This window comes from Scyliorhinus canicula, chromosome 5 (genome assembly GCF_902713615.1).
Source record: "Scyliorhinus canicula chromosome 5, sScyCan1.1, whole genome shotgun sequence".
NCBI lineage: Eukaryota > Metazoa > Chordata > Chondrichthyes > Carcharhiniformes > Scyliorhinidae > Scyliorhinus > Scyliorhinus canicula.
Genome location: NC_052150.1, coordinates 66918712 through 66945570, shown reverse-complemented (window position 1 = coordinate 66945570; position 26859 = coordinate 66918712).

The following is a 26859-nucleotide window of genomic DNA, read 5'->3' as shown; positions in this document are numbered from 1 at the left end:
GATTTACGGAGCGCCGCTCCTAGCCCCCTGGGGGGGGGGGGGGGGGGGGGGTTGATAGGGTGCGAGGAGCGGCCTCCGAGGCCGTCATGAAAGTTCAAGACGGCCTTCCCGATGCCTCACGGGAGCGGAGAATTCCGCCCATAGTGTGGACTTGTCCCAACATGTCGTTAAAGGTAACAATCCAGCCCGAATGGGGCGGACCTGGCCTGAGAGAATCAAGCTAAGCTTGGCCGAAGTCAATCTCATGTCAGAGCCCAAAGCAGGTCTACTGAAGATTTTAAAGAAGCATGCCATTGCCTTTGAAGGATAGCTGGGAAGCATGAAAGAGATCTCAGTCCAGCTACAGATTAAGGACGAACGGCTAGGTCAGTGCCTTGCACCATCAGACCTAAGGTGAGGCAGAATTAGAGACGCTGGGCAAGACAGGGGTCCTTGAACCCCACCGAGGTGTGTATCTCTGCGCCAGTGGAAGGAGGGGGGGTGATAGCTGTAAATCACATCTGAACATGAAGGGGTTCTGCTGGTGGGTGCCAGAGGGATCTGGGGAACAAGCACAAAATCAAATGTGGGGAGGATGCGAGGTGTCAGCCAGTGATTAGCTGGGGGAGTTTGGGAAATTGAGGGGTGGCAGGTGGAACTGATGCCAGAAGAATGGTGGTAATTTTCCCTGGCAGTTCAGTTAGTTAGTCTTCTTCCAAAACTTGATGGTGGTCCTCCTCGTCATGCTGCCCGCACTGACAGCCACTGCTTCGCCGGGACCAAACGGCGAGCCAGTGACGTCGACATATGCCGATCGCAGGCTGGTCCTCGTTGCGACAGACCCTCTCGCCTAAATCGGGGATGGCCAAGCTCACGCGGGAGCAGAGTCGACGGCCTATCAAGAATTCCACTGGTTAGACGCCTGTCATAGATGTGGTGGCATGCGATTAAAAAAAAAGGAAACGCGCCAGGTGACTGTCCCAGGTTCCAGCCGTCATCGTCTTTAATCCCAGTTTAAAAGTTTGGACCAGTCCATTTGAAGCCGGGTGGTAGGGAACAGTACTCATGTGTCGAAATCCTTCGGTGGAGGTAAACCCTGCGCTGGTTAATGCCGTGCTATCATCGGACACCAATGCCTCAGGTATTTTGTGCATGTTGAAAATCTGGTGTAGTTTTCCAAGGTGGTCCCGGCAGTTCTCGTCTGCATCCATATCACTTCCAGTGACTTAGACTGAGCATCTACCAGGAGGAGAGGAACATGGACCCCTGGAAAGGACCTGCAAAGTCAACATGAACCCGGGCCCACGGCCTTCTGGGCCATTCCCAAGGGTGGACCAGGGCTGCCGGTAGTAATCATTGGTGCACCTGTGGGGCCATTGTGGGCATCGCTGGATTAATCGTTCAATGTCCACGGCGATGCCTAGACACCAGATGTAGCTCCAGATGAACTGCTTCATTTTAGAAACTCCAGGATGTCCATTATGGAGGTCTAGTAAGAGCGCCGCATGCCCACGCTCATGGTCCACGACACAGGTGCTCCACAGGAGCACTCTGTCTTCGATGCTCAGTTCTTCCATCTTGCGTATGTAAGCCTTCAGGTCCTCAGGCAGAGCCCAGTGTTGGGCTGACGCGGGAGACTTGTCGGTTGGTCTGGGTCCAGCCACGGATGTGAGATGCCTTGACTGGTAGCGAGACCATGAAATGGAGGGCAGCGACGACCCCATCGGCCGTGGAGGGAGTAGGTGGCTTCGTGGGCAGCAGTAGTTGGCTCAAAGCATCAGCCCTGGGACCCGGAGCAGTGTTCCAATATATAATCATGTGCTGCCAGTGATAGTGCCCAGTGCTGGATGCGGGCGTAGATTATCGGAGGAATCATACGATCCTTGAAGAGCCCCAGAAGGGGACGGTGAAGTGATGCCCATAGACGTACTGGTGGAATTTCTTTATGCCAAATACTAGCCAGCCCTTCTTTCTCCGCTTTTGCATACTGTTTTTCCACGTCGGCCAATGCCCGAGAACCAAAGGCAATAGGAAACTCTGAACGATCTTCCATTACATGGGCTAGCACGGCCCCAACAATGTAAGGGGATGAGTCGCAGGTCAATAAGAGTGGCCCAGGAGGGTCAAAATGAGTAGGCAGTCTACTTTACTCTGGCAAATGCTGCTTGTTGTTTGGTGCCCCACTGTCAGAGTTGTCCTTTCTATAATAGTCTATGGAGGGGAGCCAATGTCATGTCTAATCCCGGAGGGGCCTTTCCATAATAATTGACCAGCCTTAGGAAAAAACGTTTGGTCGCAGAAGACCAGACGGGCTTTATCAAAGGTAGACAGCTGACCTCCAACATCAGGCACCTGCTGAACGTGATAATGACCCCCTCCGGGGAGAGAACACCAAAGGTGATCGTCTCCCCAGACACAGAAAAGGCCTTCGACAGAGTCGAATGGAAATACCTCATAGAGGTACTGGAGCGGTTCGGGCTTGGAACAGGATTCATCTCCTGGGTAAAACTCCTATACAATGCTCCCATGGCGAGTGTACGGACAAACGACACCAACTCCTGATACGTCCAGCTGCAGAGGGGAACCAGACAAGGATGCCCACTGTTCCCGCTGCTGTGCGCCCTAGCGATTGAGCCACTAGCAATTGCGCTCAGATTGGCAAAAAGCTGAAGGGGGATCCGAAGGGGCGGCAGAGAGCACAGAGTCTCACTCTATGCAGATGATCTGCTCCTCTACATCTCGGACCCACAAAGCAGCATGGACGGAATCATCGCCCTTCTGAAACAGTTTAGCGCCTTCTCGGGCTACAAACTCAACAAGAGCAAAAGCGAGATCTTCCCGGTGCACCCACAAGTAGATGGGGCAGCACTAACGGGACTGCCGTTTAAATAAGCCCGACTCAAATTCCGCTACCTGGGGATCCAAATAGCCCATGACTGGAAAGGGATCCACAAATGGAACCTCACCAGTCTGACAGAGGAAGTAAAAAAGGACCTACAAAGATGGAACACACTCCCACTCTCCCTCGTGGGGAGAGTCCAGACGATCAAAATGAACGTGCTACCCAGGTACCTCTTCCTATTCAGATCCATCCTGATCTACATCCCCAAGGCCTTTTTTCCAAGCAGTAGACAAACTAATCATGGCGTTCGTAGGGGATGGGGAAGAATGCTAGGATCCCAAAGAAGGTCTTACAAAAAACAAAATCAAGGAGAAGACTAGCTCTCCCAAACCTACAATTCTACCACTGGGTGGCGACGGCCGAGCGAATCAGGGGATGGATCAAGGAGACAGAAGCTGAGTGGGTGCGCGCGGAAGAGGCCTCCTGCAAGGGAACCTACCTCCAGGCCCTCGTCACGGCGGCACTCCCATCCCCACCCAAAAAACACTCCAGCAGCCCGGTGGTGATAGCCACCCTCCAGTCCTGGAACCATCTATGGCAGCAATTTGGCCTGACCCAAATGTCAGACGAAGCTCCCATCTGTAACAACCATAGGTTCACACCAGCACTGACCAACGCCACCTTCAAAAGGGTGAGACAGGACGAGGGGACACTGACAGTCAGGGTCCTATACACCGACGGCAGGGTTGCGACACTGCATGAACTGACGGAGAAATTCCAGCTGGCCAGGGGGAACGAGCTAAGGTACCTGCAGCTCAAAAACTTCCGACGAAAGGAGACAAGGACTTACCCACAACCGCCATGACAGACATTACTGGAAGAGTTACTGGACGCAAGCATATTAGTGAGGAAACTGTAGCGGCATGTACGACTGACTGGTAGAAGGGGCCGACACCGCACTGGACGCAACAAGAAGGAAATGGGAGGAGGACCTGGGGATCGAGTTAGTGTGGGGACTCTGGAGCGAAGCACTGCATAGGGTCAACTCCACCTCCACGTGTGCAAGGCTCAGCCTGACGCAACTAAAAGTGGTACATAGAGCCCACTTAACAAGAACCCATATGAGTAGGTTCTTCCCGGAGGTGGAGGACAGATGTGAACGGTCCCAAGGGGGCCCGGCCAACCACGCCCACATGTTCTGGTGCTGCCCCAGACTTGTGGAGTATTGGACTGCCTTCTTCGAGGCAATGTCCAAAGTGGTGGGGATGAGGGTGGAGTCATGCCCGAAATTGGCAGTCAATTCCTGGGGAGGAGGGCCTCCCTTATCTCCAGCCATAGAATCCTGTTCGGTAGGCGGTCAGCAGCACCACCTAAGGCTGCAGACTGGCTGTCCGACCTCTCGGAATCCCTCCAAATGGAGAAAATTTAATTCGCCATCCGACGGTCAGATGACGGCTTCCACAGAACATGGGAGCCGTTCACTCGATTGTTCCGGGACTTGTTTGTGGCCAACAAACAAGGAGAAGAATAGCCAGGAACCAGGGGAAAGCAGCCAAAGCATGAGCGGGGGAGATAGAACGGGAGGGGGAGGTGGGGGGGGGGGGACAACTAATTCTAAGAGGAAGGAAAGGCGAACCACGCGGGGCGGGGGGTGGGGGGGTGGGGAGGGAAGAGACAGGAAACAATAGAGGAGAACCAGGGAGGCAGGGGGGGGGGGGGGGGGGGGGGGTGGGGGGGAGGCAGGGAAACGTTAACCAACCTGATATCCACAGGAACAGAGAAGAAGGACAATACAGGCGGAGGATGGGAGGGCCGGGTGAAGCAGCAGCATGCACGAGAAGCCAACGGCGGCGAAATCGGACCGGGAGAAGCGAGGGGCAACACCGGCACCAGACCCACTCGAGGATTGCCCTCTGGAAGTGCCTCGCCGGCACGAACGGATGCCTACTTACGTTTATGTAGATATGTCATATCCTGTGTAAATAACGGCAAAATATACTTTGTATAAAAAACATTTTAAAAAAAGGAAAACCCAAAGTTCCGTTGGCCCCCGATGGCACTGGGGCTTTGCAGAGATCGTGGCGGTCCATGGCGTACCTGAGGTACACCACCTCTGCTCATTGAAGACGCACTTCGCTCAGCGAATGCGGATGCCAGCCACCTCAAGCATTATGGCACTTCTGCCAAGTTTCAGAGGTGTTCCTGCTTGAATCAGTTTTCAACACATCATCTAAGTAGACTGCCTTGCACGGTAACCCTGGCAAGATGTTCTCCATGATCCTCTGAAATATTGTGGATGCTGAGAAGACGCCAAATGGTAACCGGGTATATTCTTAGAGCCCCCCGGTGCATGTTTTATAAAAAATATTTTTATTGAGGGTTTGCAGAATTTTTCATAATAAAACAGTAGTAACAATAATAACAAAACAAACTAGAGTGAACATTAACATAGTGCAAAAAGAGAATGTACAATAACAATTAGATAGACATAACCCCGCGCAACTCAGTCTTCCCTTCCCATCCCAATGAAGCACTCACCCCACGCCCCTCGACCCCCCCCCCACCCCCCCCATGGATTTCTGCTGCTGCTGACATTTTAATTTTCCCCGAGAAAGTCGACGAACGGCTGCCACCTCCGAGAGAACCCTAGCGTAGACCCTCTTAAGGCAAACTTTATTTTCTCGAGGCTGAGAAACCCAGCCATGTCATTAACCCAAGTCCCTACACTCGGGGGCTTCGAGTCCCTCCACATTATTACAATCCGTCTGCGGGCTACTAGGGAAGCAAAGGCCAAGACGTTGGCCTCTTTCGCCCCATGAACTCCCGGGTCTTCTGACACTCCAAAGATTGCTATCTCTGGACTCGGCACCACCTGTGTGTTAAGCACCTTGGACATTGCCCTCGCGAACCCTTGCCAGAACTCTCTGAGCTCCGGCCATGCCCAAAACATGTGGACATAGTTTGCAGGGCTGCCCTTGCACCTCATACAACTGTCTTCTACCCCGAAAAACTTGCTCATTCTCGCTGCCGTCATGTGTGCCCAGTGGACCACCTTAAATTGAATTAGACCGAGCCTGGCACATGATGAGGAGGAATTAACCCTGCCCAGGACCTCTGCCCACAGACCCGCTTCCAACTCCTCACCTAGCTCCTCCTCCCATTTGCCCTTGAGCTCCTCCACCGGAGTTTCCTCAGCCTCCTGTAGTTCTTGGGAGATATCTGACACCTTACCCTCCCCCACCCAGGTGCCAGAGACCACCCTATCCTGTATCCTCAGTGGTGGCAGTGTCGGAAAGGCCACTGCCTGTTTTTTCAGGAAGGCTCGTATTGGTGGCAGATTAAATTTGTCCTCTAGTGCCTTCAAACTGGAAAAGCTTCCGTCTATGAACAGATCTCCCATCCTTCTGATGCATGCCCTCTGCCAGCTCTGGAACCCACCATCCATCCTACCCGGGACAAACCTGCGGTTGTTACATATCGGGGTCCAGACCGACGCTCCCTCCATCTTCTTGTACCTCCTCCACTGTCCCCAGATCTACAGTGTTGCCACCACCACCGGACTTGTGGAGTGAGCCCCCGGTGCGTGTTAATGGTGATAAATCATCTTGACTCGGTGCCAGGACCAGCTGGAAATACGCATGGCTCACATCTGGCTTGGTGAGTGTAAGTCCACCATTGAGTTTGATCCTGGGAACTGGATAACAGTCTAAGCGTGATATTCGGTTCACTATCATTTTATAATCCCCGCAAAGACACATTGACCCGTTGGTACAACAAGCACCACCCAGTCGCAAAATTGTTCTGGCCTTATGATCCCCAGGTTCTCCTTGCGACCCAATTCCACATCTAACTTTGGACTCGAGGCATATGGAATAGGGCGGGTGTGGAAATGGCGTGGCTGGGCCATGGGGTTCATGCTTATTCAGGCCATGTCCCCACCTATGGTCCCCAACTCTTCCATGAATACGGTCGGAAATCTGGCCAATATGCCTTTGGGGCCAAGTGAGTGCATTTGGCAAACCCCCTGCCAGTGATGGTGCTGGACCCAGTGACGCCCCAACTAGCTGGGACTGCTCCATGTACAATGAACAGTGGTAAATTGGCTGACTGGCACCCGTATTCAGTGGGGACGGTGGTCATGCCCGCCATCGCGAGATGCTCCCCTATGTAGGTTGCTAGCGTTGGTATCCTGGAGAGTCGGCGGATGAATCCTGGACAGTATATGGTTGAAGATGTGGTGACTAATGATAGACACGGCAGCCCCTATATCAAGTTCCATGCAGGTCATGTAGCCATTCACTTTTTTTTTTTTTTAATTTTAGATTACCCAATTATTTTTTCCAATTAAGGGGCAATTTAGCGTGGCCAATCCACCTACTCTGCACATTTTTTTGGGTTGTGGGGGTGAAACCCACGCAGACACGGGGAGAACGTGCAAACTCCACACGGACAGTGACCCAGAGCCGGGATCGAACCTGGGACCTCAGCACCGTGAGGCGGTTGTGCTAACCACTAAGCCACCGTGCTGCCCATGTAGCCATTCACCTGGAGTGAGACTTGGATGGGCGCGATCCTTGGTGCCGCCACAAAATGTAGTTGTTGGCACTGTTCATTATCATCCTCCAAGCCACAGGCCCTGTCACAGGCGGGGCAGTGACGCTGGGCGGTGCGGTAGGTGGGCATCTCCTCGTGGGGCCTTCTGTATCCTGGATCCCTGAATCCCACTGCAACCGCTGCAGACCAGTAATCATATTCCCGGTCCTCCTGGTCAAGGCAAAAGGTTTGGTGACGTTGCCGGGGCCTATTCTGGCATCTTGCCCCTTGCCTGTAGGTGTCCCAATACTGGGAATGGGTTCCTCGGTCCTTGTGGGATGTGTCCTAAACTGAGCACCGCCATCCACTGGATGTTTTGTACTCCCTGCTCGGCACTTTCCCTGGATAATGCTATTTCTCCTGAAAGTCTAAATGAGCCTCGGCTGGTAGTTTTATTTGCATGGCCGCATCGTGGATGCCACAAACTAACCGGCCATATAATGCTTCGCCCATGGTTGGGCCGACCTTACAAGTCTCAGCTAGTTTCCTGAGGCGGGCCAGAAATTCGCCGATACCTTCACCTTGGGTCTAGGCGGCCGTGTGGAACAGGAATGGCGCACTATCAGCGGTGGCTTTGAGTCGAAGTGGTCCTCCACCAATGTTACTAAGGAGATGAATGAACAGGTGTATGGACAGTCTGGGTGGGTTAGGCTTTTTATAATGCTATTCGTTGGCCCCCCACAAGCTGCAACAGTTTGGCCCTCATCACCAATAATCGCGTTATTGTGGAAGAAGTACTGCATCCTTTCGATGTACTGTCCCCAGTTATTTGTAACTGCATTGAGTGGATCTAACTTCTCGACATGCAAAATTGTGATGGCTTCCAGTGGGGTCTGATGAGGCGTCAACGAGGTGACTGGGTGCGTGGCAACCAATGTCGACAGCAGCTCCATTTAATCCTCATCGCCAGTGTTAGATCCGAGGTAAACAGCCACGCGTAACGGTAGTTTAGAAAAGCACAAAGAGGTTTATTACTAGTTACAGTTGAACACCACCACTCCCCTGAGGGTCTCCTTCCTCGACCTGCACCCGATACGATCATGCATCTTGTCTTGTGTTTCATAGGAGCTACTGGTGATGAGGCAGGCCCTTCTGGTGTCATCCACCTCTGACCCCAACCACAACCACATCCCCAGGTGTCGACACGGACACAGACGGGAGCCATCGACCCGCATCCTGTGACACTCCAGAGCTTGCGTCGAGGGAAGACACAGTTGTCTTGAACACCGTCCACCATTCCAGACACTCACCTCGGCTGGGCACTTCAGTGAAGAGACTCCTGGAAGACTACCTGGTGGTTCAGCAGATGGAGGTAGGAACACCTGAAGGGGTCGAAAGCTGGAGGGCTGGCCCAATTCAGGGTTTCAGGCTTCTGAAACAGATGGTCCTTTCGAGTGAGGAAATGCAGTCGAACAGCCAGGGACTGGATGAGGGGTTCCTGGCGAGCATCCAACATCTACAGGTGCATTTGGAAGAATCCAACCACATGTTGGAGCAGGAGGAGGCCTAGGACAGGGCTGCCCTATCACAGGCAGCCATGTACCAGAGCCAGCTGGACATTGCAGTGGCGCTCCAGGGCATGGCCCATTCACAGCGGGCCATGGCTGAGAGCAACGGCAGCATTGTCCAGGCGCTGGCTGATATGGCACAGACCCAGAGCGAGGTGGCCCAATCCCAGAGGGAGAAGGTGCAGTCACTGGCTGATGTGATACAGGCCCAGAATGTGGTAGCACAGTCGCAGCGTGTTGCAGTGCAGTCCCAGACGGAGTGATCCACTTCCTATGCTCCATGGCCGCGAACATGCAGACCCTCGTCGGGACAAAAGCGGGCCTCCAGGACTGGCAGTGTTGGATGGAATGGAGCCTCAGGGGATAGCTCGACATGCACGCCCGTCTCATGGAGTAGCCCGGGGCCACCGAGAGAGGAGGAGGTGATGGGGCCCGTGATGGTGATTCCGGCAGGGGAGGTGCTGCAACACCGCAGCACCTCGGACTCCCCACCAGATCTACCTGGTGCTTCATCTGGACTGCAGGCAGAACAGACTTGCACTACGTCACCTGCCGCGAGTAGCAATCGGGGCCATCTCAGACCCAGTCACCCCAAAAGACAGCCACCAAAGGGAACCCAGGTCACAGGGTGGGAACAGCAGCAGGCCTCCTCCACTTCTGATCTACTGCCTGGGGATCCACATAGGCTTAGTGTTAGGGCCCATAAGGCCAGAAAAGTAGAGACCTGTCAAGTTGGACGGGAGAAGAGTAAAAACATGTTTCTATGGAGTTCCAACAAGTCCCCAAGAGCTCTCCTCCCAAAGGAATGCGAGGAGGTGACCAGAAAGGTGAATGCAATGAGTCTGCTCCTGAAGATCTTACGTGGGTGATCAAGTTTAGTAAATGCATCTTCAAAGGGCATCACCAACTCACCACGCCACCAAACAATCCTGTTGCTCAATGCGCCATGCTCCCTTCAGCAACCCTTCAGCACTCAGCACTCATGCCTACCCAGATGCTCCACCTCACTCTCACATACATTCCAATGATGCCAATCTCATACACAGCTCCTGCATTTTTCATATGTGGAACTGAAACCAGCTCCAAAGAAGAATCATATTCAACGTGAAATGTTAGCTCTGTTTCTCTCTCCACAGATGCTGCCAGACACGCTAAGATTTCCCGTATTTTCTGTTTTTATTTCACCTCTCCAGCACCCACAGTATTTTGTTTTTGTTTTAGCAGCTGAGGGTTTATGCCTAACTCCTCAAGGCTGCAATAGATGTTACAGTCTCTCCTTAGAGCAAAAACTAACCTACTTCCTTAAAGCCCTCTCCAATGCCAGCACGTAACTTCCAACTTGCATCTGTCACTCCTGGACATTGCAAGAAAATGTATAACAAAACCCTCAGGCAGAGCAGCTGTACTAATGCAAGATTCAGCTCAGTCCTTAAACGCTCCAAAGAAGACTTAGTAGCTACCCAACTCTCAGTATCATATCACTTATTGAGTCATGGAGCAGCTCATATTATGAAGCATAATAGGAACTAGAGCAAATAAGTTAGTTGGCATAATGGTTAGACACAGTGCCAAGAAGTATATACAATCAGTCTTTTAAATTATTGGAACCAGTTGAAAATAATACATTGGGAAGTAAAAATTGATTAACCACATTGGTTTCAGAGTTCATTTTTCTGGATGAATGAACCTAATTGATGAAGTCTGAGAATGTGAGATTTCTATTACCGAGGCAAGCGCCTTTGCGAATGCGGGTCTTGATGATGCAGTGACAGCATGGGGCGGGGTGGGGGGGGGGGGGGGGTGGGGGGGGGGAAGGATTTCTATTTCTCCCCACAATTTTTTCATAATAGAAAGCATTTGACAATAAGTTGCCGCCTCTTTTACAGAAGTAAAATACTGCGGAAGTACACATGCAGAAATTGTTGGAGATACTCATCAGATCTGGCAGCATCTGTGGAGAGAGAAAACGGAACAAATGTTTCAGGTCAATCACCTTTCATCCGAACTGAGATAGGTTAGAGATGTAATAGCTCTTAAAGAAGTGAAAGGGGGCAGGGGTTATCCGTATCACAGATCTTCCCCTTTCACCCTTTCACTAGCTTCAAACCTATCACACTAACTTTTCTCAGTTTTGATGAAAGGTTTGACTTGAAATGCTAACTTTGTTTCTCTTCACAGATACTGCCAGAACTGTTGAGTATCTCCAGCATTTTCTGGTGTTTTTTCTGCTTCCTTTCTCTGGCTACATGCTGATCCGTCTGTTGCTCCACCTCCTCTCCCGCTGGTGTAAAATTCTCTTGCTGTGATGATGGACATCCATCTGTTTACCTCTTCATCTTCGTCCTCTTCACCTTCAGGAAATAGTAATCTTTTCTGTACAGCGATATTGTGACGCAGACATGTTGATTCTGGACAAGCTTGTACTTCAGAGCTCCACTAGATTTTCTCGGCACCTAAAATGACAGAGCAAAGTTGAGAGAGTTTTCTTTGGTTGGAGTTCAGCATTATCTGCGGCTCCTCTGTTTATAGTTGTCTCCCAACATCTGTCTGGTTTTCTCAGTCCTCACCTTCGTCCTACCAGATAACCTCTGATGGAATAGTATGTTTAATCATTTGCACATGTTCAGAAGCTCTGAGAAAGGTTTCAATGTGTTGCAGGCCCAACTCTGGTTTCTTATTGCACTCCTGTATTAACCCCAATTCAAACCAGTCACATTCCATTGGTGTATTACTCTTTGTTCTCTGGTGGTAAAGCATATTAGTCAGCTTGAGGGAGTTTACAGCAACGCATGGCCTGCAAATCAAATACGTGTGATGTTATCATGTAATCGCTTAATAGCTCACACCAGATTTTTCACTCTGCTATTCTAACAAGGGTGTTAACTTGTTTATTTTGAATCAGTTAATGCCTTCATTAAAATTGCAGAGAAAGGAATTTGTCATGAACATGTATGTTCAACATTTATATGACAACATCTCTCACAGTAGTTTGGAGGATTCTATTACTTATTGGAATCACATGATGAATATCAACTGGTTTACTGTTTCTTTATGCACGTCGCTATTTTCAATCTCCAACTTCCTGCCTCACATTCTGCTTAAGTGAAAGGAATGAGAACACACCCGGCTATTTGAATGCCACTGCAACCCATTGCTCTGAGGGCTGAGGGGTCATTGTATTACTTTGCGCTCATTTTTGACATTTCATCGCAGTTCATGTTTCCATCTTGTGATTAACAATACAATGTGGGAGTCAGGTGATGTAAGCACGGGAGAGGTTACGTTTTCGCGGATCCCAGCTCTGTGCATCTTTTAATTCATCTTTTCATCCTGTTGCACATTTCGTATTTATATTTTCTTGGGGTGCATTGCTTGTCAATAATCGTTTGGTCGATGTTCTTACAGGAAACAGCCAAAACAAAATGTTTAAATCTGTGATTGTCTGTGACGGCAGGAAGGGGCCTTGCTTTCAGTGGTGTAATTGCTATTGAGCGAATTCCCACCTTGGTGGTGCTGTGTGCATTGAATGACGGCTGCCAATGGAGATGTTGTCCCGGCTGAAAGTTTCAGCTCTGAGGTGCAAGTCATCAAGGCTCACTTCCAGGAATTGCTGCGTACTTTTATGGAGGCATTAGAGACGCACAAAGAGGCTCTTGTACTTGAGAGAGCACTCTCCCTGGCAGAGGCTTGTCTCCATTCTGTCAAGTTCCTGCTGGATGGCTTCTCATCCATACTGTTGGTTTCAGGAAGAGGAGAGGAGGGCCGAGAGGGACACACCACTGAGCGTGGTCCCTGGCAAAGGTGGTGAAAGAGTTTCCCAGTGAGTTTGAAGTTGCCTGCCATGTTCCCGAGAATCCCGACTTGTAGACTGGGCATTTCAGATTTGATGGGTTACATCATATCCTGCCTTCAAGGCTGAGTGTGGGTTTGGCCTATCGATCGCTGGTCCTGCATTGTCGTACTCCTGGTGCTCGTTTTGTGACATTGGGGGATCCTCTACCGGTTGAGTCATCCTCTCCAGTCAGGGCGCGAGCTATGCATCGGCTGGATGTTGGTGAGACGGCACGATCGTATTAATGGTGTATCCTGCTTCGATCGTTGGAATCCTTCGAAGATCCTGGAAAATGCTTGTTTACTTTATCCTTGCCTTTTCCTTCATTTGGGACAACGCCTTTGTCCTGAGGACTGCCCTGCAATTCAGTTGCTATCCTGGACATTCATCTCTGCTGATCACGTCGTTGTTTGCCTTGATGCTGACTTTTTTACGGGGGCGATGACTTGTACCATTTCCTGATTTAGCAAGTTCATGTTTAGTTGAATATAGAAAATTTATGCACAGTTTTAATCCTAAAAGTTTTCATGACTCATGGTGTCTTATAAACCTGATGGTTGAGGGAGGGGGTGTTCTTTGTCTTCACCATCCTGTCTCATTTAATGTTAAGATGTGTGGACCCAGAGCTGGGAGAGTAGTGGAAGGCTAGAGTTGGTAGAGTTAATTGGTCCTCGCTGTGTTTGAGGATAGTCCACCAAGGTATTTAAATCCGTTTCGGGGTTTCTTTTCCCTTTTTTGTCCTTTTTTTGATTTGCATTTAAGAATCCGTGCTTTTATCCTTAGTCGGCCCAGACAACCATTTTGTTAACATGGAGAGGATTGGGTTCTATCTAACTCTTCCTTTGGGTACAGTTTGTCTTTTCTCCTTTCATGGGTCTCTCTCCTCATCTGTTTCCGGTACTATTGGAGCAGATAGAGCAGATAGAGATACAGTCATTGAACAGACTGAGGTGGAATGGGTACCCGTGGATGAGGTTGGGGGTTGAGGGCGGCCCTCAGTATCCTTTGTACAGCGATGCTTTCTGCTAATTGGTTTGGGTCCCCTTCCCTGCGGCTCTCTTATTTCTTCTCTTGTCTGGGTGAGCATGGTGCTACTCCTGGTTTAGAAATGGCCTAGTGGAATAGAGGAGGACTGACCTTCCCGCCTAGGGTGCCCAGTCAGTAGTTGTCTTGACAGTTCTTCTTCTTGGATCGGGTTCCCTTTCTGGCTAGGGCTGGAGTGTTATCATTTCATCCCTTGTGTGAGTGGAGCGCTACCCTGCCGAAGACAAGGGTTGGATACATGCAGATTCAGCGGGGTAGAGGTGCAGGTTTGTGTGAGAGGTCCTGGGGATATAATTTCATGTGTTCGTTTTGGTGCGGTGCTGGGTTTGTCCAGGCATGGCGCCATAGTCGGTATCTTCTTATCTGTGGGTATCGGGGATGCTCTTTTTTGGGAGTGTCTTCATTGGGGGTTTTGGTGGGCAGGTTCGAGCCCCAGAGAGTGTGGTGACATGGATGGGCAGAGCACTACACTATATAGATATCCTCCTGTTTTTTCTGGATTTGTGTTGGATGCTGTTTCCCTGTTATCCGTGTGATTGGCTCTGATGGTTCTTGATCTTTTGTCTTTCTTTTTCTCTTCTGTGATGCCTTGGAGGCTGAGCCATTCGATGCATTTCTTACTTTGTTCTTGCTTTTCCCTTGAGCTATTGGGAGGTGCAGCTCAATCCTGCCATGCGGAAGCCTTTAGTGTTCAGCGTTTTCAGGTAGTGTTGGCTTTTCTCCTGGGCAGTCCTGAATGGTAGGGAGGGTTGCTTGGTGACAGTGGGATGAGGGGAGGGGTTGGTCGAGAGTCAATGTCCGATAATGTCCTTTTGACGGGTGTCATAACGACGCCCATTTTGGCAGGGACCAGGGTGGGGCCCCCCTTTTTGCCAGAGACCAGAATGATCATCCTTTGTTAAGTTATGAGCCTCATGATATCTTATTGTTTCTCTTGGGTGAGAGTCAGTTCTAGTCGCTCTGGTCTTTTCACACTTCTTCTTCTGTGGGAAATCATAGGCTGGATTCTCCGTTCCTGCGTCTAAGTGCTGACGCCAACGGAGGATCTGCGGAGTTCCACGATGGTAAAATCAGCGCCACACCTGCACCGATTCCGCTACCGGTGAGGGGCAAGCACTGGCGTAGCATGGAACACCCATAGAACATGCTAGAAATGGTGGGGGAATCGCCGGACCCGTGATGGAGACGCTCAGGGCTGACAAACTGCAGCCGCACGTACACCATACAACCCCCACACTCACACCGATCGCGCCCAAAAAGATGGCACTGGTTGTGTTGGACTGTGTCCCTGTCCATCCGACCCCACATACCAACTCTTGTCACCCCCCAGCCCTGGCAGAAGCCCCCTGGCCAGAGGCATGACTGTCGGTGAAGTATGGCGATGCTGGACACTGTCCGTACGCCGTCTCTCTCTCTCTCTCTCCCCACAGCCACCACGACTGTTGAGACCACACATGGACCGTGCCGTCGGGAAACCGGCCGATCGGAGGCAGAGCATCGTGCATGGACCCGATAATGAGATAAGAACGCAGTTGCAACTGCGCGCAGCGTGCGGTACAATGATGCCGATTTGGAGGGAGCGGAGCATCGCGACCATGCGGGGTGTTTGTGTGTTGATTTGGGCCTGATCTGGCTGCGGGTAGTGTGGCGTAGGAGGGTGTGTACTGCCCTGCCATGTCATGCTTTTATGACTTTATTGTGTCTTCCCTTGGTTCTAGTAGGGTCATGGGAATATTCGGTTTTGCCCAGTGATTGTACTAAGCCAGTTGCAATGTTGTTCTCCTGTTCCATTTTGTGCCCATGTTGGTTGAGCCTTTCTTTTTCTGCTAGTCGTATGTACAGCCTTATTTTGTAACTTTGCTGCGTCTGTTTGTAAAGTGTAAAATTCCAATAAATAGACTTTTAAAAAAAACAATACAGTCCCATTAAACCTTGACACACCCATTCATGGTATGCTAACCTTGAATTATGTATTGGCAGTCATTCAAGGTCCTGAGGCACGAGTACAGGGTATTAGCCAATACTTCAACACATCCCACTCCGACTCCAAAAAAAAAAGAAAAGTTGGTCAGCAATCACATTGTGAGGTGTCTCAAACAGTCTTCAAGACTGTATCTTCATTATAGGAGAAAAAGAGGAGGATGTACAGTGACAATGTTCTTCATAATTCTATAGACTTTATAAGCACGATAATTGATATATGCTAATCCTTATGGCAACATTTTCTATTGTTATTTGGTGTTGATAGAAGCAGTTGTTTTGATCTTTTGCATGCTATGGGTGGGATTTTCCAGCTCTGCCCACCACTGGGATCATCTGATCCTGCCAAATGTCAATGGAATTTTGTCTGTCCTCATTATATTCACAATCCATGAATGATTTTTTTTAAGGTACAGGCGAGCGTTTGAGCGGCTGTGTTTTTGTGTGTCCAGATCCACTCATCTTTTAAGACTTTATTTTATCCAAATGTACATTCTATAATCATCTTTTTGGGGAGATATATGACTTGTCATGTGTCCCTGGATGATCCTGGTCAGCGTTTGGTGATGAAGAGACAACTGGAATCAAAGAACATCCTTGTTTGTTTGGGATGTTTGGAGATGGCTGGGGTTGGGCCCAGCTTGCAGTGGTGGTTTTGCTGGTGAGCTTGTCCATGCCTTGGCGGTGCTGTCAGCATTGGGATGATGACCACCATTGCAAATGATGTTCTGGATGACGCTTTTGGCTTGGTTCTGCACACTTTTTCTGCTTACTTTGATGAACTGTGAAGCAACCGTGAGAGGCGGATCAATAGAGCACATTGTATTTGGTCTTCAAGGCCTGGGGTCGGTCGGGTGGAGGTGCTGACCGTTGTCCTGTCCACAATGCTCATTGTGAAGGGTTGGATGTGGCTGTCTAAGTCGAGATATCCCCCTCCCCGCACCCTGCCCATCGGCCAGGGCCTGGATTTCTGGCCATCTCGGCGTGAGGGCGATGTCATGTGCAACACTGAAAATACGCTCAGTGTGGGGCTGTGAATTAAAGCCCCACGAGTCAGAGGGAATGTCATATTGTTACACCATCCCGGGCTAGTATGCGGTCAATTCCCATCCCATTGACAGGGAGTCACAATACAAGTGAATTAAACAATAACTATTAGCCCATAACTACCTAATAATTCCAGTCACCAGGTTGGTAAATGTAAACACGATTACTTTTTATTAATAATAGGAACTATAATGAAATCTGCAGCAAATACAACTGGTTAACTATTATCTCATTCCTAATTCCCTGCTTTAACTTAATCCCACGCCCCTCACCTCGCAACTCTCTACACACAGACACACACACACAAGAAAGAGAAACACAGAGGGGAAGAAAAGAGTAAAAAAATCATAAGTAAAAGGAAAAAAGGGTCTTTTTTCAGATGGTGGTTTGGTAGTTTTTAGCATATTACTCCTCTTCAAACATTGTTCTCCGTTCCACGTTTGACTGTAGATTCATTCAGGTCTCTGTAATTTCAGCGCTCACTGCCTTTCTGGAGGGACAGAGAGGTTCTTGTCTTTGTTGGCAGCCAGTACTAGTTTCCCTGTCAATTCACTCATTCATGTTCTCTGCAGCTTCAGGAATGCAGCACTCACAGCCTTTTTGCAGAGGGAGATAAAACAGGTCCTTGTCTTGCCGTGCTTCCAACCACCACCTGTTACCGGGTAGAATACGGCCTATTGGCCAATTCATTGGCCACCAGCCAATCGATCAATCCGAGTCCCACCCATCCCTCTCTCTCTGTAGTGCCAAAAAGTCTGAAGGTCCTGTTCAAACTAGCAAAGACTAGCAGGGTGTTCTCGCCTAGAACGTCTGAATTCCTCATTCTCTCTGCTGCTTGACTTAAAGATACATGCCCACGAATCATCCAAGAATCAAAAATGATAATGGCAAAATAAAAGAAAGAGGAAATAAGGGAATAAACAGAAAGGATCTTTACAATAAAAGTTACAACCTAAACATGGATAACATTTCCCAACTTTATGATGTCATTTTCCTACTATGGGTAGCGCTTCTTGGGATGTTGGAGGTTACGTTTACTCGGGCTAGATTTGACAGGTATCCTGACCATGGGAAAGGAGGGGTGAGGGGGGGGGGGGGGGGGGGGGGGGATTCAGACGTGCTTTGGTGGTTTGACCTGGCGGCATTTAATGTTCAGAAGGCCATTTGGACGGGAAGTCTCCGTCTGAGACCTGCTGATCAATCAAATGGCCAGCAACTGAACAGCCCTAGCAACCTGGTGATCATTGCTGACACTGTTCAGTTCCCAAACACAAGCGTCCAAACTGAATGGTGTGGGAGGGTATTACTGAAGCCAGGCTGTCAGGCCCTGATGGAGAATTATGGAAGGCAAGGAGAGTGGGGAGCTAGCATAGGTAGACCGGGTTGGGTGACGAGGTGGGGGATGGGGGGGGGGGGGGGGGGGGGGGGGGGTAGCTGGAATGTTTGGGGGGGTGGTGGGTGGCAGGAGGTGAACCTGAGGTGGGTAGACTCTACGGAGATGACCAAAGGCCCCAGAGTGCTGGTTAAGGAGACAGCATCCCCATCACCAGCACACAGTGAAAGCTATTTAACACATTGCTGGTTAAATGCCCCCAGTGGTGGAATGAAGTCCCTAGGTCAGCATTGATTGGCCACTTAAGGGCATCAATTGTCCTACAGATAGGTAGACCACCCAAACCCCGCTCTCTACTGCTGGTAAAATTGCAATGGGAACAACTGTAGGCATGTCGGCAACAAGGATACCATCCATGGCATTTTACAGGTCCCCACCCCTCCCCTGCCTGCAAACCTGCTGTTGTTGTGGGTGTTGTGGGTGGAGGAGATGGGGGATCTGAAAATCCAGCGATTATCTCAAAAGTGTCCACAATGACCGATCACATTACCTCCATTCTTAGCAGATCAATGGACATATATAAAAAAAACTGGAAGTCTTGCTAAATCTGACCTTCCACATTCTCGCCACACTATCCCTACCTACCTCCAGCCCATCCATTGATACAGATACTTCCACAAAAACCTTGTCCCCTTTTCAGATGCCCCCTTCAGCAAAGTAAGTGCTTAAATTCCAAGAAATAAATCATCTTATCTGAGTCAGGCATTATCACTCAATAACGGCCGTCTCAAAATTCATTTGGTAACGGTATCAGCCAAAAGGAAATCTAAGCACACAACTTTATAAACCCCCCAGAGATCCAAATGCTGAAAGTATTGAAATAAGTTAAGAGTACAAAGCCATTCTATTGCCTGTTGTTGAAAGCTTTACATTAGGTTGTTTAATAGTAATGCATGGGTACATTTTGCCTAGTTTTGCTAAGACATAAATAAAAGGATTCACAGAAAATAATTTTGCACTGTTTAGACTAAAATGCTCCATCAGAGGAAAAAATGTTTTCATAATGAGTTTAAAGAATCACCATTCAAAGGTAACTAAACCTCCGACTATGAATCTATCAGCCATGTCAGAGATGCCTGACCATTTGCACTTTGTCTATTTAAAGAGATTAAGTTGGCAATGTATATTCTCAGAACAGTTGTGCAAGGCTCTGTATAATATCAACTTGTGGAGGATATGCAGACCATCCAACACAAAAATGCCATTGTCACATCAAAGGTTGTCATTCTTTACCCCAAAATAACTTTTGATATGAACATTTGGAGGGCAAGAACTTGCAGTTGAAATGTTATGAAAACAAAGAGCAAGCATTAACATAAACCTTATAAAAATAAATAACATATAACTGCAAAATAGCAATATAGGCTGTAACTTTAAACCGTGAATCAACATTACCCAGCTATCAAAAACTAAGAAATGCTAAGGTCTCAGTGGAAAACTTAATAACATATTTATCATTGATGACCTTTTTTTAACCCTTGAGTTACTGCTCAGAATGTAAGGAGGAAATTTTTACTTACCTGCCCCATTTGGAGTGGTTTAGCAAGATTTGGGGGAATCTGCAATTCAGGATTCCTTCACATAAAACACCACAGTGTGTTTGCAATACCACCATTTAATTCTGAATTGGCAGGCTTGGTCTCCACTTGGGCAGGAATTCTCATGGTGGAATGGGAACCGTCAAGGGAAGGTTGTAGGCAGGAGACCCAAATGTAGAGGCTCGCTCAGGTAAGCACCAGAATCCAGGCAGACTTTCACCTCCAGTGTCCCCCTAGTTCTCACCTTGACGAAGCTGCTGTATTTTTTGACCACTTTGGAAGCCAGGCCGATGGCAGTTAAAATGAATAAAAACGAGGTTCCCAGCCTAATTATCATATTTAATTTTATATCTTGCCACTTTGAAATAGGTGAATCACTCTATCCGCCTTCCAGTTAAACTAGAAATGCAAGGATTGGAGGCTCATTGGGGTCAGGAAACAGATATCTCCGACTTTACTCCTCCTCCCGACCCAACTCCCTCTTGTTTCTTAGGAATAAACTCCCAACATCATTCCCCCTCTTCCTCGCCCATCCAGACTGATTTTCAAAAGGGTTACACCTTTCGTTCTGCAGTATTTTCAGAGACATGAATATGTACAAATTCCAAACTTTATATTTGCGACTCAGATTTTTGAGAAATTTGGAACATGTCAATAAAGTAATGGATCCATCCTCACATTTCAAACGATTTCAACATCACAAAGAAGGAGGGAGAAGAACATCATTAAAGATAAAAAAAGGTAAATAAGGGATCAAAGGTTCGCCAATGCTTGAAGAATGGTTTTTCTTGCGTCATTTCCAAGCAGATCAGTTTTGGCTTTGGGCAATAGCATAAAATGAGTGATCGGAAATGATCTGATGGCCAGTGGAAATATAAATCAAGAAGGATATCAAATCGGATCCTCAGTCAATACTTCTCATTTTACATTATTGCACAAAGTTGAAACCACCCCCATTGTCCTCATGAAAGATAGAGACCGGGGTTTGATAGGTTGGAGCTGATTTTTAGGTAGCTCCTCTTATGGCTTGTTAAAATAATTGAGTGTCTGAACCATACAGACTTAGAAAGTCCAACTTTGGATCCAAAGTCATGGAGTTAGCCATTCTTAACCAAGGTGATAGCAAAAGGTCAATAATTGATTAAGGAGCTCCTCATTCAGGAATCATGATGGATATGGACAGTAAGGCTGGATTGGATTCAAGTGTAGTGCAGTGAAAGCTGAAACATGTCAATAAAGTAATGGATCCATCCTCACGTTTCAAACAATATCAACATCACAAAGAAGGAGGGAGAAGAACATCATTAAAGATAAAAAAGGTAAATAAGGGATCAAAGGTTCTCCAATGCTTGAAGAGTGGTTTTTCTTACGTCAAGGGCGCAAGGTGGTTTTGATGGAACAACTCAAAACAAATTGAGGCGGAAATTGTGGCCTAGTGGTAATGTCAATGTACTAGTAATCAAAGGGCAGCTCGATGGCACAGTGGGTTAGCCCTGCTGTCTAACGGCGTTGAGATCCCAGGTTCGATCCCGGCTCTGGGTCACTGTCCGTGTGGAGTTTGCACATTCTCCCCGTGTTTGCGTGTGTTTCGCCCCCACAACCCAAAGATGTGCAGGGTAGGTGGATTGGACACGCTAAATTGCCCATTAATTGGAAAAAATGAATTGGGTACTCTAGTTTTATAAAAAAAAAATGTACGAATAATCCAGAAACATAAGCTCATGCTGGGGGCACAAGGCTTCAAGTCCCATAATAACAGCAGATGGAGTTTAAATTCAATTAATAAAAAAATCAGGAATTAAAATATCATAGAATCATAGAATTTACAGTGCAGAAGGAGGTCATACGGCCCATCGAGTCTTCACTGGCTCTTGGAAAGAGTACCCACTTAACCTACACCCCCACCATCCCCCGTAAACCAGTAACCCCACCTAACTCTAAGGGCAATTTATCATGGCCAATCCAGCTAACCTGCACATCTTTGGACTGTGGGAGGAAACCGGAGCACCCGGAGGAAATCCATGCTGACACGAGGAGAACGTGTAGACTCCGCACAGACAATGACTCAATCTGGAAGCGAACCTGGGGCGCTGGAGCTGTGAATAAACTGTGCAAACCACTGTGCTACCGTGCTGCCTTAGTAATGATGAGCATGAAACTATCATTGATCGTTGGAAAAACTCATCTGTTTCACTAATACCCTTTAGAGAATAAAAGCTGCTGTCCCCATCTCGCCTGGCCTACATGTGACTCCAGGTCCATAGCAATGTGGTTGACTATTAAATGTCCTCTGAAATAGCCGAGTAAGCCACTCAGTTCAAAAGTAATTGGGGATGGCCAATATACGCTGTCTTTACCTACGGTGCCTATATCTCATAAACGAATAAAGAAATAAAATGTGATTGAGACTAAAAAAAAGTTGAACTCGTATTCACCTCTTGGTACGAATATTGAAAAACAAATTAGGCCATTGATAACAAAATTCTTTATTCATAACAAACTTAATGGGCGGGATTCTCCATCTTGTCGCACCCATTTTCTGGTGCGGTCAACCCCCCCCCCCCCGCCAGCAGGGGGATCCTCCGTCACAGGAGCTGGGTGTTTCCCATTGCGGGCATCCCAACGGCATCGGGAAATCCGTGGACGTGCATGCTCTGGCGGCGACATGGAGGATCCCACCAATGGTGAATCCAGCCCAATGATTTTAGAGTGCATCGAAACACTGGACCGGTTTCTCCGTCCTGCCGTCGGGATTCTCCATTTCGCCAGATGGCCAATTGGTTTCCGATTGGGAAACAGCCCCACGACATCAGGAAACCCCCAGGCTGCTGGCAAAACGGAGAATCCCGACGGCAGAGAATTCAGCCCACTGATGTTTTTTATAAGTTGTAGCTTCGAGCAAATCACACTATGCCAAATTTCCCAGGTAAACAAATCTTTTATTTAGCATAGTCCCAGCTTGATTGCTGAAAGAGGGATGTCTTCACTTTGACTTCCATCAGCTTTATCTTTTAATCATGAAATCCTAATTGTTTTTTGATAGCATTTTAGCTCTATTTGGGCAGAAAAATTTTACTTTGCGTGGGACTGCTGAAAATCCCATTAACGTGTGTCAGAGCCAGGAATGTACCACCCAACTGTAAATGTCAAATCTGAATAAATAAATATCTTCCACATCTGAAAAACATCCTGCACTGTCCTCTGTCAGATGATTAGCTGTGTGATTGTTTGAATTCAAAGAATTATTGATTCATTGGTTTTAACTCTGTGAACACTGAGTGACCTTTTGCAGTTTTCAAAATATACACATCATTGCCATTATTATTCATAAAAATAATACGCGCACTTTGAGTACATTTTGGACACTGAATGTGATAAGTGGTGACGTGAAACAGCAGTACTTCATAGATTTCATTATATTTGCTTTGATATGGCACAGCATACTATGACAAATGCTGCAAAGGTTTACACACACCATGTGTAGAATGGTTTTCTGAGGAGAGAACGTTAGATGGGGCTTAAGACCATAAGATATAGCTGCAGAATTAGGCCATTCGACCCATCAAATCTGCTCCTCCATTCAATCATATGTTTCTCATCCCCATTCTCTTGCCTTCTCCCCAGTGCCCCTGATCCCTTTAAGAATCAAGAACCTATCTATCCCTGTCTTAAAGACACTCAGTGACTTAGCCTCCACAACCTTCTGCGGCAATGAGTTCCACAGATTCACCACCCTCTGGCTGAAGAAATTCCTCCTCATCTCAATTTTCAAGGATCGTCCCTTTCATCTGAGATTGTGTCCTCTGGTTCTAGTTCTTCCCACAAGTGGAAACATCCTCTCCACCTTCATGCTATCTAGTTCAATCTGTCTTCTGTAAGTTTCAATGAGATCACCCCTCATCCTTCTAAACTCTGCCGATTACAGACCCAGGGTCCTTAACCACTCCTCATATGACAATCACATAACATCATTCCTCTGCACTCTCCACCAGCACAGATACTCTCATGTCAGTGGGCATACACTTGAGATTAGATTCAGGGTCATAAACTGGTGAATCCATCACAGACGCACCTGAAAATATGATGGTGGCTGTCACAGCAGAGGTCTCTGACAGTTGGAGGACTGTGGGAGGCCAAGGCGTTGCTGAACTCTAGACTCTCTTCTATTTCATGGTCCCTACCCTTGTCTCTCTAGTCTCCTCCTTCTCTCCCTCCTTTCCCACTTTGCCCCTGCCCTCTGTTCTCTCTTCTCCTCTGCACTTCACTAACTTTCTCAATTGTTTTTCTGTCACACTCGACTCCACTCACTCTCCTTGCCATCTGTCTCCCCATACTCTTCTTTCTACTCTCATCCTATTAGTCTTCTCCCTTACTCCCTTTCTTATAATCATGCTCTCCCTCCCTTACCCCCTGCTGCCTGTTGTGTTCTGTGACCTTGCCATTGTAATGATGCCCACATAACTGCTGGTGACTTAACTAGAATAATGATTTATTGATCAACACGTGGAAGGCCAACATACAGATTACTATAGGCTACTACTTGAGTTGCATGAACTCTCCTGGAACTACCCAATGTGCGACTGTCCTGTTGTACGCCTTACTACCAACTGGTGAGTGTTGCACGTCAGGTGACCTATGTCTGATGCCACCAGCTGGTTGGAGGTCACATTGCTAACTATATCCAATACTATTCACAGGCATATCACCGCATTCTCCTTCCTTTGGAGATGTTTAACATGTATTTACAGAAACATTATTTGTCTTTTCTTTTAACACATGTGGCATATGTATTGACTGATTTAACTGTGCCTCAGTTAACATAATATGCCTGCTGAATGTGTCCCTTGTGCACAGCTCATTGTGCTGCTCCGACAGGATCACCCTGCTGATCTTCTGGACTCTTGTCAGCTTTCTGGAAGACTGGTTTTCGTTCCTGTCTTTTATGCCTGAGCCTTTTGACGCGATGCGTCCTGAAAACTGATCTCCTTGTTGGCCATTCCTGCATCTTGAGCTTCTGCGTCACCAGCTTCTTTTGTTTCTTCACATAAAACCTTTTGCTGCTCCGTTGTTGTGTGTTCTCTGGTCTGTCGGCCACGTTGCCAATGTCTTTTTATTCAGCATCCTGAGTGTCAACCACAGTGCCAATGTCTTCTTAGGGTTGATGTCATCGATGGGACTCATGGTATCCCCCACTCTCCTTCTCTTCCCCTTTTTTTTTGAGAGCCATTTTGTGACTGATTTTGTGACTGCTCCTCTTTTTTTGGCTTGGCCCTGGTAGCACCCATCTTGCCGCTGGCCTACGGTTGTTAGTGGATCGTCTGCAGAGGCGTCTCATGTTGGTGTGTTTCTGAGGGACTGTGCGACAGTGGTGAAGTCTGCACCTCAATGGATGGCTGAATAGTATCGCACTCTGTTGCCTGGGTTGGATCCACACCTCCAACATTGGGTGCTGTCTCTACATTTTGCGTTTGAGCCCCAAGTGATGGCTCCTCATCACTTAAAATTACTATGCATGAGTAATCTTTCCAGAGAGACCAGGCAGTGATTCACCATTGTCTTGTGATATGATATATGTATCATCCATCATCATGGAACTGCATACAGATACAGCCACATCTGGTAACATGGTATGAGTATCAACTGTTGTTGTGGAGCTGCATACAGGTGCAGCCATTGGTTCATCCTTGTCTTGTAATATTATGCACGTAGCATCCGTCGTCGTGGAACTGCAGATAGATGCTGACATCTGCCCCTCCAACTCATCTTTCGGTGGAGTGGTCTCATGTGTTGGGTATTCCATGACCGGAACAATTTCATGGGCCTACGGTGATTCCCCATATGCCTCTGGAGCCAGTTTCTCCACAATAGGTATTATATTTTCCGTTGTTAGTTTGTTCGCAGCTGAGTTATTTTCCTCCGAGGTATCTGCCATTGCAATCTCCCTTTTCACCTCTGCATATGCCATTTCAGGGGTTTCGCACTTCTCGGTATCCGGCACAGGCTGGGCATCTCTCGCGATATGACCAGATGATGGTGCCGGAGCGAGGCGACTCTCTGCAGGCTCTCCCCAACAGATCCACTTTTAACGTTATTTATACTCGTTCTCAATTCCCTTTTCTTCCCATGTACTGAATGATCTGTTGAGCTGCTTGCAGAAAAATACTTTTCACTGTACCTCGGTACAGGTGACAATAAACAAATCCAATCCAATCCAATCCAATCACCTCGTCATTCCCGCTCACTAGAGTTTAATAGTCATCCTCATCTGGTTCACCCTCCGAACCTTCACTTTCTTCATCGTATCCTGGTCTTTGTAAATATCATCGTAGTCTTCATTATCTTATGTGCTCATGCAGGAATTGACCTATTTTCAAATCAGCAGTGAGTCTTGCTGCAGAGCTTCCATCTAACACTCTGTGCTCTGGAACCTCCGGAGGAGTGAAGAAGTTGAAAAAAGTGCAATTTAATACAGATTTTGTAACTGCTTTACCAGTAGGCCGACCCTTATGAGACTGCTTCATTTTGATGGTTCTCATTGTGACATTTCTTCCTTTCTCCCAGTCGATGTAGTAGCCTGTGCACCCCATGATTGTAAATACGAAGCAATCTGACCATCAGGCCGTGATTCCATCTGGTATGTCTTTGCAAGCACCTTATTCAGTTCAAACTTGAACTCCAGAGTGAAGTTCATTGGCTGTCACAAATCTGAGAAATTTACGGCAACATCTTGTATGTATCATGCTCCTGTATCATGGTACTGAGCATGTCCTCATTTGCGAAGACCAGTAAGCAGAATTCTGAGGTGTCCTTTGGATCCTCCATCCCTGTCTCTAGTTGATCTTCCTTCACTTTCACTACCGCCCGTATGTCATCAGATAATTGCGCCACTGTATCGAGTTATGAGTCGCAGTCATCTTCTGTCTCCTCGCTGACTGGGCCAGACAGCTGCTCAACTAGGTTCAGGGCCTCACACACATCCGCACCTATGATGGACTCACATTTCATATCCACAATGAAAAATGGAACAATGGACTCCTGTTGTGTACCCATGCTTCGAGTTCACATTACCCTAGCATCTCAATCTCATCCCCACTGTCGTCTAT